This window comes from Dromaius novaehollandiae, chromosome 1 (assembly GCF_036370855.1).
Source record: "Dromaius novaehollandiae isolate bDroNov1 chromosome 1, bDroNov1.hap1, whole genome shotgun sequence".
Lineage (NCBI taxonomy): Eukaryota > Metazoa > Chordata > Aves > Casuariiformes > Dromaiidae > Dromaius > Dromaius novaehollandiae.
The window spans coordinates 168,657,698-168,670,468 of record NC_088098.1 but is presented as its reverse complement, the minus strand read 5'-3'; the positions used below and the strand labels follow the sequence as shown (position 1 = coordinate 168,670,468).

The 12,771-nt window shown below is 38.2% G+C and overlaps 1 long non-coding RNA gene across 2 annotated transcripts; it reads left to right on the top strand.

Annotated features, from left to right (window-relative positions):
• The first annotated feature begins 331 nt into the window (after positions 1-331).
• LOC135327130 (uncharacterized) lies at positions 332-6,544 on the top strand. 2 transcript variants are annotated; one of them, XR_010387189.1, is made up of 4 exons: positions 332-583; positions 1,238-1,577; positions 2,498-2,625; positions 3,378-6,544. It is a non-coding gene; the product is annotated as an uncharacterized LOC135327130 (long non-coding RNA). The 2 variants fall into 2 exon arrangements; XR_010387190.1 differs by lacking the exons at positions 332-583; positions 1,238-1,577 and adding an exon at positions 2,214-2,415.
• Positions 6,545-12,771: the final 6,227 nt, after the last annotated feature.

Genomic DNA, 12,771 nt, shown 5'->3' with positions numbered 1-12,771 from the left:
ACCCTGGGAAACAAAGCCTCCCCTCACTGCTGAAACAGTGTTAATTAGAGGGGGTCTGGATTATATCCTCCTCGTCAGGACCTTGGAAGATAACACCTACTGTCACTGCTGAGGCAGTGCTAATTGCTGGAACAACACCTGTTTGTCAGGGCCCTGAGAAAGAAGGGCAGAACCCGAGGAATCAAAACACATTTGTCAGCAGAAACCGCAACAGTAAAGATAAGGGAGAAAAACAGCCTGCCTAGGAACAATGATGAGACCCAATAGGGAGCAGGAGACCCCAGACCCAAAAATTACTATTGGTCTGAACTACCACATGAGGGGTGGGAAACTTAATTTGAAAAAGCTATAATTGCCCAGGGATTTCTTTGTTCAGGGTCCCTCTTCGGAGGCACCCAACTCGAGCTGTAACTACTGCACGCGTGTCATTACAATTTATTTATTTAATTTGCCTTGATATGGCTCCTAGCTTTTCAGTGGGAACCTAGGGTTGGACCCTGCTCGAGTTGTAATTACTGCACACGCATCACTAAAATTTACACCCATGGTGAAGAGGACCAACAGGACGCCGCTGGATCCATGGGTGGTGATATCCCTTTCTCTCTCCCCCTTTTTCCTCTCTCTCCTCCCCTTTGCCTTTCCCCACCTTTTCTCCCCACTCCGTGGAAAATAAAGTTAAAAGGATGTACGATATTTGACTGGTTTTAGCGTCTTAATCTCGTCCTTGGGATCGTAACGAAACCCCCCCCCCCCCGCTATTGGATCGGGACACATCTCAAACAGTGCCTGCAGGCCCTCTGCTCTGAAAAGGTGACTGCAAAATCCCTATTTTCTGTCCTTTGTTGCTGTCATTCAAAGCAACAGTTAAATAAACACTCCCCCGCTATGCTTGCACAGGAGCTAGACACTTCCCATGCAGAAAGTGGTTGTAGGTGTAAGTCTTCCTTGCTCAAGAAAGAGCAAACAGATGCCAAAGCTTGTCACTGTGAACAGCAAACAACTGTTGTGCTAACTACAGGGTTCCTGTTTACCAGCCCTGTTTGCTGTGCTTCTCAATTTAATGTGACTGGGTGGAAAAAAATAGAAAGACACTCTATTATGCAATACACTTTCTTTAGTTTTTGCAAGATGTAGTGTTTTGTTTGTATTGACATTATATATATATATATATTCCCTTAAAAAGGAAAATTTGGTCAACAAGTAAGAAACTTCCTGTATGCTGCACTCTGTCATATAGGTTGTCTGGGAGAAACAGAAACAACTCAGCATGCTAGAGGGAGAAAAACATCCAGATGACAAGATTGGAGCAGGGTGGAGAGAGTAAGAGAACATACCTAAGCTTAGCAGAAGAAGGTGTGCAGCTCAACAAAGAAAAAAGGTCAAAGTGTCAGAAGGGAAAATATTTCCTAGGAAATAGAAGGGACACAAAAAAAGAAACTTTGTTGCCAGGATGAAATCAAGTTTAGAGCAAAAGACCAGCCTACAAGGACACAAGAGACAAGAGGAGATTTGTTTTATCTCCCTTTTGTTTATTCTTGCCTCCTCCCTCCGACTCAGAGTTTCCTCTGCTTTCTTAGGTATGTTACTCGTTTTATTTTATAACAAAACACAACTTTTTTTATTCTATTTTTTTTTCTCTAAAACATGTTTGGTCTTTTGAGGTTGCTTACCAAAACAAGAAAAGAGAGATACCTTTTAATAGCCTGGCCAAGTTAGGCTCCTACCATAACTATCCTTGCACTTCAGACTTACTTTACTCTCAAGGACAGGAGTAATGGGCAATGCATTTCAAATATGCTTTTACAGAGTAAATTCTGTACTTTAGACATGCAAGTTAGCTGCTTCTTAACTGATGTCAGCAAAAAGCTTTCTGTAGGCAAAGATTCACCATCACTACAGCTCTTTGTTACATCCTAATTAAACTTTGTTCAATGAAATTTTCAAACTACACTCTACTTTCCAATCAGTTCCTGTCACTTCTCTGCATTTTAGAAGACCTTCCCTGAGGGGATCCAGACATTCCCACGCGGTGTCAGCATTCATTTTACCTGTAAACTTTAGCATCTGCTCAGCATTTTGACAGTAAGGCATTTGGATGCCTGCACTGTTTTTCAGCACTTTAATTTCTGTGATCTAACAACATGGGGGGGGGGGGGGTTAGACAATTTCAGATGTCTTTCAGACTGCTTTGCTCATGGCTGCCTGATCTGCATTCCAGGTTCACAATTCCTAGCTTTGCAGCTTGGCATATATTTTCATGTTTGGCTCATGCAGACTTCGTTAATACCGTATTTTCTCCTTCCAGATGATAACAGCAGGCCAATTCTAACACTTCCATGCCTTGTTCTGTTATGAATAAAAAAAAAAAAAAAAAAAAAAGGAGTAGGAGAAAGCTACTACATCACTGCTAGACAGGTATCAATAGTTACCTACTGCTGATTTAGGTAAGGTAGAGATTACCCATTTCTTCCTCTTCATATTTTTATTACCATTACAGGAATACGGTCAAGCATTGGCTCTTGTATGCACTACAGATCTCACCACTTACTCTGTCCCTCACTGTTCTTCAGCTGGCTGAATGAACCAAGGTCCCTTCCAGCAAGCTGACGCAAAAGATATAAAAAGGTAATAGCGTGTGTGGGTGGGTGTGGGGGGGTGATATGTTTTTAATACGTCAGTTCCTGAAAACATAATCTCGAGACTTTCTACTTTCACATCTTTGAACTAGGGAGAAATACTGGGTGTTAACACATATTTAGCCACCTTGGGTATTCACTTTTGCTCTTCTGAAAGACTCAAAGCTTGAACAATTACCCCCTAAACCTTTTTTATGCCCACCTTGAATAATGTAAGCATTCTTGTTGAAATTATATCTTTTCTTTTCCTTTTAAGACCAATATTCTATTATTTTTTAAAATAGATTTTATATCTGAAGGTGGTACCATCATATTCTTTAGTAGATGTGAAATGGGACTTTATAGGCTACATCTGCAGTACTAGGGGATTCTCCTCCGGAATAATCTCTGCAGTTTTCCAGGTATTGCAGATCAATTTGCTTCTGCACTTCTTCGACCTGGCTGGACTTCCTGCATCCACTCTACATAGCACATGGCTTTGGCCTTCTCTGGGTCCCACATGGGACATTTGTGGCACCTATAATAGTGTATGCTAGGCTGGGGCAGGTGGGGGTACGGCAAAGAATGCAAAGGGTGTGGAAGCTGTGCCCTAAGAAGCAGTATTTAAATAGTGCAAGTCTAAGGGTATATGTTAGTGCCTGATATAAAAGATTGTTTAAAGAGCAAGATCTGCAAAATAGTGTTGGAGAGCTATATAGAACAGAGGGGACCAACTCTGATGTCTTTTTTAATTTATTGCAGAAGACAGCCTGTGAGGAATTAAAATACATATTGTGGAGACGTACAATTGTGGGGACAACCCCAGGAAGACCTGGGAAATTAATTGACTATGTAACTGCACCAACACAGCCCTTAAGATATCCCTGTGTATGAGCCACCTAAACATCATAGAACCACAGTGTGTGAATACAGACAAGAACATCTGAGTGTCTTCTCCTGATGTAAGTAGAGGCCATGACAGACCTCATACTAGAGAAAGGTAACAATAACAGGAAGAGGCAGTCTGGGCAGTAGCTATGCATACTATTAGATGGTTTGGATGAGCTAAAGAAATACAGATTTTAATACATCTTAATTCAGTAATTTGTACTGCTCAACTAATGAAGCCCACTGAGCAAATTGTGTTTATTTGTTTTGGCTTTTCCTTTAAAGAAGCTTCCAAATATAATTCTCTGTTGTCAGAAGATACAAGTTCTAAATAATTTGGTCTTAACCCCACCAGATGGCATTGTTGAGAGGCTTAATTTAATTCTGACAGCATAACATCTTGTTAAATTATGGTGACAATTAAAAAGGGAGTGAAGGAGAGTGAGAAAGATGAGACTCATTATTATTCTTGTGAATTAGTAAAGCCAATCAATAAACAATCTTATTACAGTATAAAAGTTAGACTCTTCAAAGAACTTTTTGTAGTTTAAAGGAAAGTTCAGTTATAGATTCTTAATACTTGCACACTCTGAAATACTTCCTTCCAGTGCCTGTCTTGCACTGTGAAAGAAACAAAAAAAGAATGACTTAAGTGAAAATTCTATTTAAATGTACCGATTTCAGGTAAGCTGATGAAAATGGTTATTATTCTATGCAAAAAAATGATGCGAAGTAATTTTGCACTATGCAAAATACAAGTTTGGTAGATTTCAGAAACTTAAAAGTAAAGAAGTTTTTGAAAATGTTCAATTTTCTTTAATATATAGATAACACAAATGCCTTCCATTAAAATGTCAGAAGGTAATAGTAGATTTTATAGAAAATCTTGAACTCCAACTTTTGTTCGTGTCATAAATCATGTTCCTGTTCTTGAAGATATTACAACAAACCACATCCTCTAGAACATTAGTTTTTTTGTCAGTTTTCTGGTGATGATAAATTCTCTGCCCAGTGTATATATTTTCCTGAAAATCCGAATTAACTTAGCAGACTTATTTTTCAATTAAGCAAGCATAACTTGTTTCCATTGATTAAGTGTAGAACTTTTGATTGATAAACACATGCAAATTTAGAAAATATCAAAACACATAATTAGTATATTTTCTAATCTATATTCTCCTTTTAACATTAATATTAATTATGTATTCATGGCTGTTTATTATGATAGTGCTTAATGTTGCCTCACAAAAATGGTAAGGAACAGCTGAAATGAAATGCTAGAAAGTTGTCTATCTTCAACAGTTTGTCATCTGCAGTTAGGAAATATACATATCGTGTCACGGCCCGAAGGGAGTCGTTCAGGACGACCTCCCTCCCCTTGGGACCAACGACCAAGTTCGTGATGCCCTTGGACCGAATTAAGGTGAAACGACATCAGCCAAACAGTTTTAAGATTTATTAACACAAAGATAAGGAATGTGGTCAAATAGGATAACCAACTAGCTAGACAAGTCCCGTGCCACACGTTTCAAACAGATTCAACAAAGGAGAGGGAAGAAGAGAGGAGAGAGAGAAAAGATATCACCACCCGTGGATACAGCGTTGTCCCGTTGGTCCTCTTCCTTTGGGAGTCTCAGCAGTGGGGGGGGGGGCTTCCGTCTGGTGGTAGGTGGGTCCTCTTCACATGGCTCGAGTTGGGTACCTCCGAAGAGGGACCCCGAACAAAGAAATACCTGGACAATTATACCTTCCAATCTAAGCTCTCCACCCCTCACGCGGTACTTTGGACCAATAGTAATTTTCTGGGTCTGGGGTCTCCTGCTCCTTATTGGATCTCATCGTTGTTCCTAGGCAGGCTGTTTTCTGCTGCAGTTTCTTCTACAGATGTGTCTACATTCCTCGGGTTCTGCTATTGTCTCTCAAGGCCCTGACAAAGAGGTGGTAACTCCAGCAATTAGCACTGTTTCAGATGCAAATTGCTGGTAACTCCCTTATCATTCCCGCCTGCACCAGCTCTGGGGCCCTTTCTCACTGTACTAGGGAGTGTGGCCTAAGGCTTCAGCAAATTTAGCCACTCATGCCAAGCAAGTTTTATAGAAGTTGCGCTAAAAACGGCCAATAATCTACAGTCCAGATCCCAAAGTCTCTGCCCGATTGTGGTCTTGTTCAGTGCAGGCTCGGTGTGTCCCGGGTGGTCGCAGGAGACCATCTCGGGGGTCGCAGCAGCCCAGTCCTGTTTCTGCCAGGGACAGATGGCTTGTTTGTGGTTATGGCCTGCCTGCACCCCATGTACCAAGAAATGTTTAAGGCAAAAAGATTCATTCATCGATCCACCACATATGGCAGATAAAAGCAGATGGATGGAATGGAGACATAGAGAGGAGTATACCCTTCTTGAATGGAAAGCAGAGTAGTCTCAGGCTGTGTCTATATTAACAATTAATTTAGTACAGCAGAAGCAGATCAACAAAGTTTGATATGGGGCCCCTCTGTCTTCAGTACATGTGATTTGGGGCTTTTACTTTGGATTAGTTCTGCTCCCCAGTCTGAAAGGTTCAAAGTTGTCCAAAGAACCGGTTACTGGATCTGCCCCGATGCCCTAATTTGGGCTGGAGCACAGATCTCTCTTCAACTTCATCTCAAAGGGATCTAGCTTATACGCCCTATCACAGTGAGAGAGAATGATCTGGGAACTTCCCTTAAAATCACACTTCTCTGAACCAGAGTGCTGACACAGACACAGCTTCAGTATTCATATGCACAGTTTAACCATAGCTCTTCATCTATGTATATTCTTAAAGAAACTACCATACCAAATCTAGTCACTGGTATCTCTAACTACCAGTGTTAAAACATTGTCATAAATCATCCAGCATCCAGCATCAAATGACTTCATTGACAAAGAGACAACAAAGAAGAGAACTATTAGTTTTATGTGTTTAGATGCAGTGGACATGTCAAATATAAAACTCTCTTGTATGCAAATTAAAAATGCCATACTATCTATTTTAAGTGAAAGTGGTATTTTCAGAACTTTTCAGAATAATTACTGCTTTGTCTTTTACTTATGAATTTCTTAGATTTTCAAAGTCAAATAGAATTGCAGCAAGTTCCGCAAACAATCTTGATGAGCAGTCCAGGAATAATGTAATTGTGATAAACCAGGCTAACTCAGCTGCTTGACTTTTGTGCATTTGTTACAACTTTTTAACATTGTTCACAAACATGTAATTATTAGCATTTCGCAACACAGATTTTTAAACTTGACCTTGGACTATAATTGGTATTTGGAGTTTAAAGTACTTGACTATGAGCCAAGAAAAAGTGTAATGAGCATAATTACATAATGTAATGATGTTGTATTCAGGTTGATGTGGTTAGCTTCAAAGATTTTGTTATTTATACAGAGGAAAAACATTTAATTATTAATGCTTTTTAGTTTTAGCTTCGTCCAACTAAGATGGAGACTGTCATCCATTCTGCAATCTCAGTTACTTCTGAGGTTCAACAAACTGCAGCTATCTGATATTCTGCCTAACTTTTGTGTTGTACCATTTGCTAAGGCAGAAATACTGCAATATTTAAAAATCCGCTTTCCATATTCACCTGTACTTTTTTGCAAGCATTTATATTATCTTGATAGTGAATCAGTTAAACTGTGTCAATAGATGTTTGCTTGGAACTGGCAATTCTGAAGATTGCAGTGAAAGTAAAAGTGAGTATAACTAGGTGTGTGGAAGTAATTTCTGAGGCAAATATGAGGTCACTGGTGAATGTGGACAGACCAAAGAATTGATGCTGAAGAATCACAGAGGACCAATATGAGATAAATGCAAAGAGAAACAGTAGAAAGAAACAAGAATGGGACCAAAAAATACAGGACACATTTTAGATAAGGAGTCTTTTTTTAAAAAAGTTGTCTGATGGCATTTTCAGTATTCATTTATCTTTTAAAAAATGAAAGAAAGAGGTGAGTTAAAGATATAGAAATAAGTAGCTACTCACAGTTTTTGGGAAAGGGAAAGTTTAGCGAAATATGAACTTACAGAAGGAGACCATTGGTCTGAAGCACTATGAATTTTCTTATGTTCTTATTATTTTTCTCAGAAAGTTTTATGAGGGTCGTACTGTAGATTTGTTTCAATTAAAGCATATCCCTGTATTTACTATGAGTGTGTCATGTCATTTCTTAAAGGGCCTAGTTTTAGTCTTTTTGTTTTAGCTTTTCTCTTTTCTACAGATCGGCTAAAGTTTTACCATTGTTTTTTGTTTGCGTGCTTGCTTGTTTGTTTGCATGTTTTTGTCTTTGAGATGATAAATACGCAACAAAATTTGAAATAAAAAAAATAGATATTTTAGACTCAGGTAGCCTGTGTGCTGACGTTGACAGTGTGCCATCACCGCTATTGAACTCTTATATCTCTGATGTAGTTAGTAAGACAGAACACAGTGTATTTGTATGCCATTGTAGTAGCTAAAAAGCAGAAGACTGGTGAGAAGACAGGAGCATGTTGACCGATCAATTATTCCAGCTGCCAGAACAGTTGGTGTGCAGAACCCATAAGGAATGGCAGGTTGCAACCCTTAGACTTTTGCCACCTAGGCGTCAGTCTGGACTTGTGTACTCCTAAAGAATTACTACTTCCCTTGTTATCCATATACCTAAAGAATTATTATTTCCCTTCTTATCTGTAGTGCATGTGCAGTGCATCTATTGTAACCTATTATTCACCTTAAACCCATGCCCCATGAACCTCGCCATGGGCCAATGCTCTGCGGTGCCTGCGGCAGCCTGGTGTCTTCCCTGAAAGGTTTCTGGGGTTCCCCTTGTTTGGGGATTTCAAGGTAATAAACATCTAATGACCTTACTCCAGAATGGTGTTTTCTATCTCTGCATATTCCAAGTATCAGTTACCACCATTAACAGCCATGAAAGCTGAATTGTTGAATTATGACCGTGTCTTCTCAGCATTTCCATTTAAGTAGAACAATAAAGAAGAAAGAGAGGGAAGTAAGCTCACACACAGTGCATTCAAACAGAAACATAAATTTAGTCTAAACTTCCTCAAACACTTATATCAAGAGTGAGATCTCTAATTATATTAATCAGCTCTTCAAAAATACTTCAAAAGTGTCGTCACCCAAAATGTCATGAGTCACAAAAAAATATTTGCCACGCTGCCAAGGAGAAAAAGATTAATGTTTTCTCCTAAATAGCTTTTAGGGTAAAACCAAACACGTGGAGTTCTGTTGTTCTTGCTGTTTTATTGTTTTTGATGGTGTTTTCTTCACCATCAAAGTCTTTGCACACTTGATGAGAGTGTCTATAGGTTTAGAGGAAAAAGAATCAATAAATAACCACAGAGATTTTTGAAGCAATTGTAGTACTTGCTAATATAAGAAAATAACATCTGCCTACAACAGGATAGGAGCAAGTTGTTGTGGCTCTTACTTAGTGCCTGTTGCAGCTGCACTTGATATCTCTGAATTACTTTACTCCCTTTGGCGGAATGGTGTTTCTGGACTTCAAATAGGCCTTGTGAAAACTCCTGTTACTACAAAGAATAGATCAAAACATTGTGGATAGTATACACTAGGACTAGCATACTCTGCTTGGTCAAGTGCTTCTATAATGAGAGTAATCATAGCAACAGTAACAAAAAAGCTCTCTCACAATGGAAGTAGTGATAAGTTATGACTGTCTCTACTTCCGGAGCCCAGAGCACTACTAAGCTCCATGTGGATATTCTGGTGATATCCTCAAATGATATGTGAGAGAGACACAATAGCACGCCAGCTCTTCTATCTTCTTTTACAGAACAGATTTCAAGATTAAAGTCAGTTGAGAGTCCTGCAATGTGAAGATCTGGTACTTGATCTGAATATTTGGAAAACTAGGCCTCTAGGGCATGAACTAGTGTGTGCTACAGTAGGATAGTACATCCTGGACAGTAAAAAAAAAAAAAAAAAAAAAAAAAAGAAGAAGAAGAAGAAGAGAGAGAGAGACCTTAAGTAATGCACACATTGATACTTTTACATGGCAAATTTTCCCAGCTTCTCTCATTGACTTGTTAATTAGTTCTAAATTGTTTTAAATGTTGACAGTCCTATAAAGCTCTATGAATTACAGTACCCTTTGAGTCACTGGTGTATGTTTTAGGTAACACGGTTGGGCTTTTTTCTATAATTTCACAGTTCCATATTGCACGATTTATTGTAGTTCTCTGGAATGGAGTTTGTAAGTAAAAATGCAAACCATAAGCTGTAATAATAGCTATTAAGTAGTTATTGGTTAATTATTTAAAATGAAAGCTGTTTTCTATGTTATGTAGTGAAGTGATCATACTTAAATTATTGAGAATGATTTTTCTCAAAGGACAAATTTTTATTTTCTTGTTTTTGATTAGAGCTTGAAGATTACTCTGTGAACTTGAAAGTCTGAGCTTTTGTGTTATTTCTGTTACATGCAGTAGGGATTCAGAATTCCTCTCTGTAGTCTGCAACACAAGTCTTTTAAAGAGTGGCCTGCTATACACAATATTAATGAGGAGCTAAGAATTTTGAACTGGAAAAATGTCCTAAAATAACGTATTTTAATTTTATTAAAGAAATAGCTTTAGTGTTACACCTCCAATTTCATGAGATGAAGAGCTGTTGATGTGACAATAGAGATTATAGGTAAAGACATTCTTGCTATTAGGATCTACTCATGCTAAGTAAGAGCCTGAGAAAGTGAGTTTGCTAAAGAACTGTATGGGATCAATGCAATTACTATTGAAAACAATAGAAATAGTCCCGCTGATTTTAAACAAGAGATGGATCACAGATCAAAATTAAAACCATAAAAAGAGTTTAGGTGTCTTAAACAAGCCACAGGCTAAACTTAAGTGCCTAAATTCAGGAGTGAAATTTGGAGAACTCTGCTTAATGGGGACTAATGATAGATACTTCCAGCTATTTCCTGCAGGTGAGGCTTCAATGAAAGGAAGTCCTTCCTAACAGCTGGGACCTAAAATGCAAACTGTCCTGAGTCTCTCTACACCGTCAAAAGCACTTCTCACCTTTTAGATTCTCTAAGAAAACCTATATCCTTTGGAAACCTTTCTTCATGCTATTGGATGATTCTTCAGAGATAGTTCCCCAAATTCACTGATTTCATCTTGATTCCTCCTCAGTCCAACACTAGATAGGCTGAATAATAAAAAATAAAAAGCTTGATAGACACTCTTAAAATCTTGAGCATACAATATTAAACATAGTGTTCAACTCCATTGCATTAGAGGTAGTTGCATACATTTAGTTAAGCCAATAGATTCCAGTGAATTACTGTTTTGATAGAAACCACACATGGTACTTTTTGCATATTAGCATGGATAGATAACCTGAAATATGGCATTTTGTCAAGATAGCTGTACATAGGTATATTTATTTTGCCTGAATCCTGTTAGCTAGAAATATTCATGGATCACACGGATCTTTATTATCCTGAGTAGCCTACCTACTACAAGGTTCTTTAGCCACCAAAAAATTGTATTCTTAAATTGTGCTGTTATTGAAAGTGCTCTTATTAGCATGTTTAAATATAATATGTTATCTAAACTGAGTGTCTCAATACCTAAGACTGCTAAGGTTTCACAGTCTGTGCTTCCCTACATCTGATTCTGCTATGCAGTCTAATCTGTAAGGCATACGTGTAGAATATCTAATGAATAGTGACAGAGAATACCAAACAGAGAAATCAGGACAAAGAAGAGACATCATTTCTCCTTTCATATAATAGGGTCATGATTAGATGTGTCTTTAGATGTTCTGGATTCAATTATTTAGCCTTCGGTGGTTGAAAACACTTCTTCCATTTGCTAAGAGAGAGACCATTCTAGAGGGATTTGCAAGCAAAGACTGAGATATTTTATCATATTTTCTAACTTTGCGAGTGTACTATGTAAATTGAATGATTGATGGATTAAGAGAGAGACTAACTCCGAAAGCAAATGAAGAAAGTTCTTCTGGTAACAGTGAAATGTTGAGTTCCAATCTGTATTCCCAATACTGCTTAAGTAGCTTATTCAGTGGCTCTTTAAAGCAAAATCCATATTCATTTTGGACAGAGACTAGAATTCTTATGTTCTCCCTCCTTCCTATTTTTCATTCACTGATTCTTTCTAATTCTCTGGGTTTGGCCCCATAAATCTGTATTTCCTTTCTGCAAAATAGATTCAATTCCAACAGAAGGTTCTGTGATAATCAGCATGCCCCCCCCGTGTTTCATCCAAACAACTTGCACCTCCATCAGCTAGGGCACACTGCTTGGAAAACAGAGGGTGTGAGCTTATACTCTGAAATTTAGGAAGATATGTAATACAGGCTTCCTAGTTTATGTCCAAACTACTTGTGAACGTACAACTCCTGTTTTTCCAACAATGATATTAAATGAAAGTGGCTGTGACTGCCGTGCTTTATGCTGAATGTGATGCTGTCAGCTTGTGTTAAGTGAGCTGCAAGCATGTTTGCCTGATTGGGCCCCTTAGGAAACACAGACCCTGAATTTCAAATGACACAAAGCAAGAGAGAGGTTGTGAGTTGCTCAGCTTTGTCAGTATAGCAGTACCTCTTCACACTACTTCATCTACATCAGCATTTTAGTTCAGTTTTTTTTTTTTTTTTTTTTTTTTTTTTTTTTTTAAGGAAATTGCTAATTGTCCTCACTTACTTGCTAAGGTTCATGTCACGGATGGTCTCAGGGTGTACATGCTGGAATCCTTTCAGATGAAACATTACCAGAAGAAATGTTTCAGGAGCACAGCTAAGGAGCTTCAATTGCTAATGGGCTCAGTACACAGGACCAGGTGACAGCCAGGTCAGAATAAAACATCCCAGAATGTGCATAATGTGGATGTTTAGTTCTCAGCAGCCATTGTTTTGCTGCACTTTTCCCTGAATTACTTTACAGGTTACAAATATAGACATGCACATCCTTATAGTTGCAGAAGTTTAGGAGCCAAGGGAATCTCACCAATACAAATGAAGGTATCTAGGTAATCTTAGTTGCCTAAGCTAATGATAGGTTTTTTAAGTGGTTACCCCATTTTGCACAAGTTTAGGTGTTCATAAAAATATTTATGTCTAAATAGAGATGATTCAGCTAATGTGATTATGCTTAAAATGTTATTTTCAGCAGAGATAGCCTTAAGCCTTTTTTTTCTGAAACTAGGTTTAACTTTTACTTGCAAAAGACTGATAGATTTAGAAAGAATTAAAAAAAAAAAAA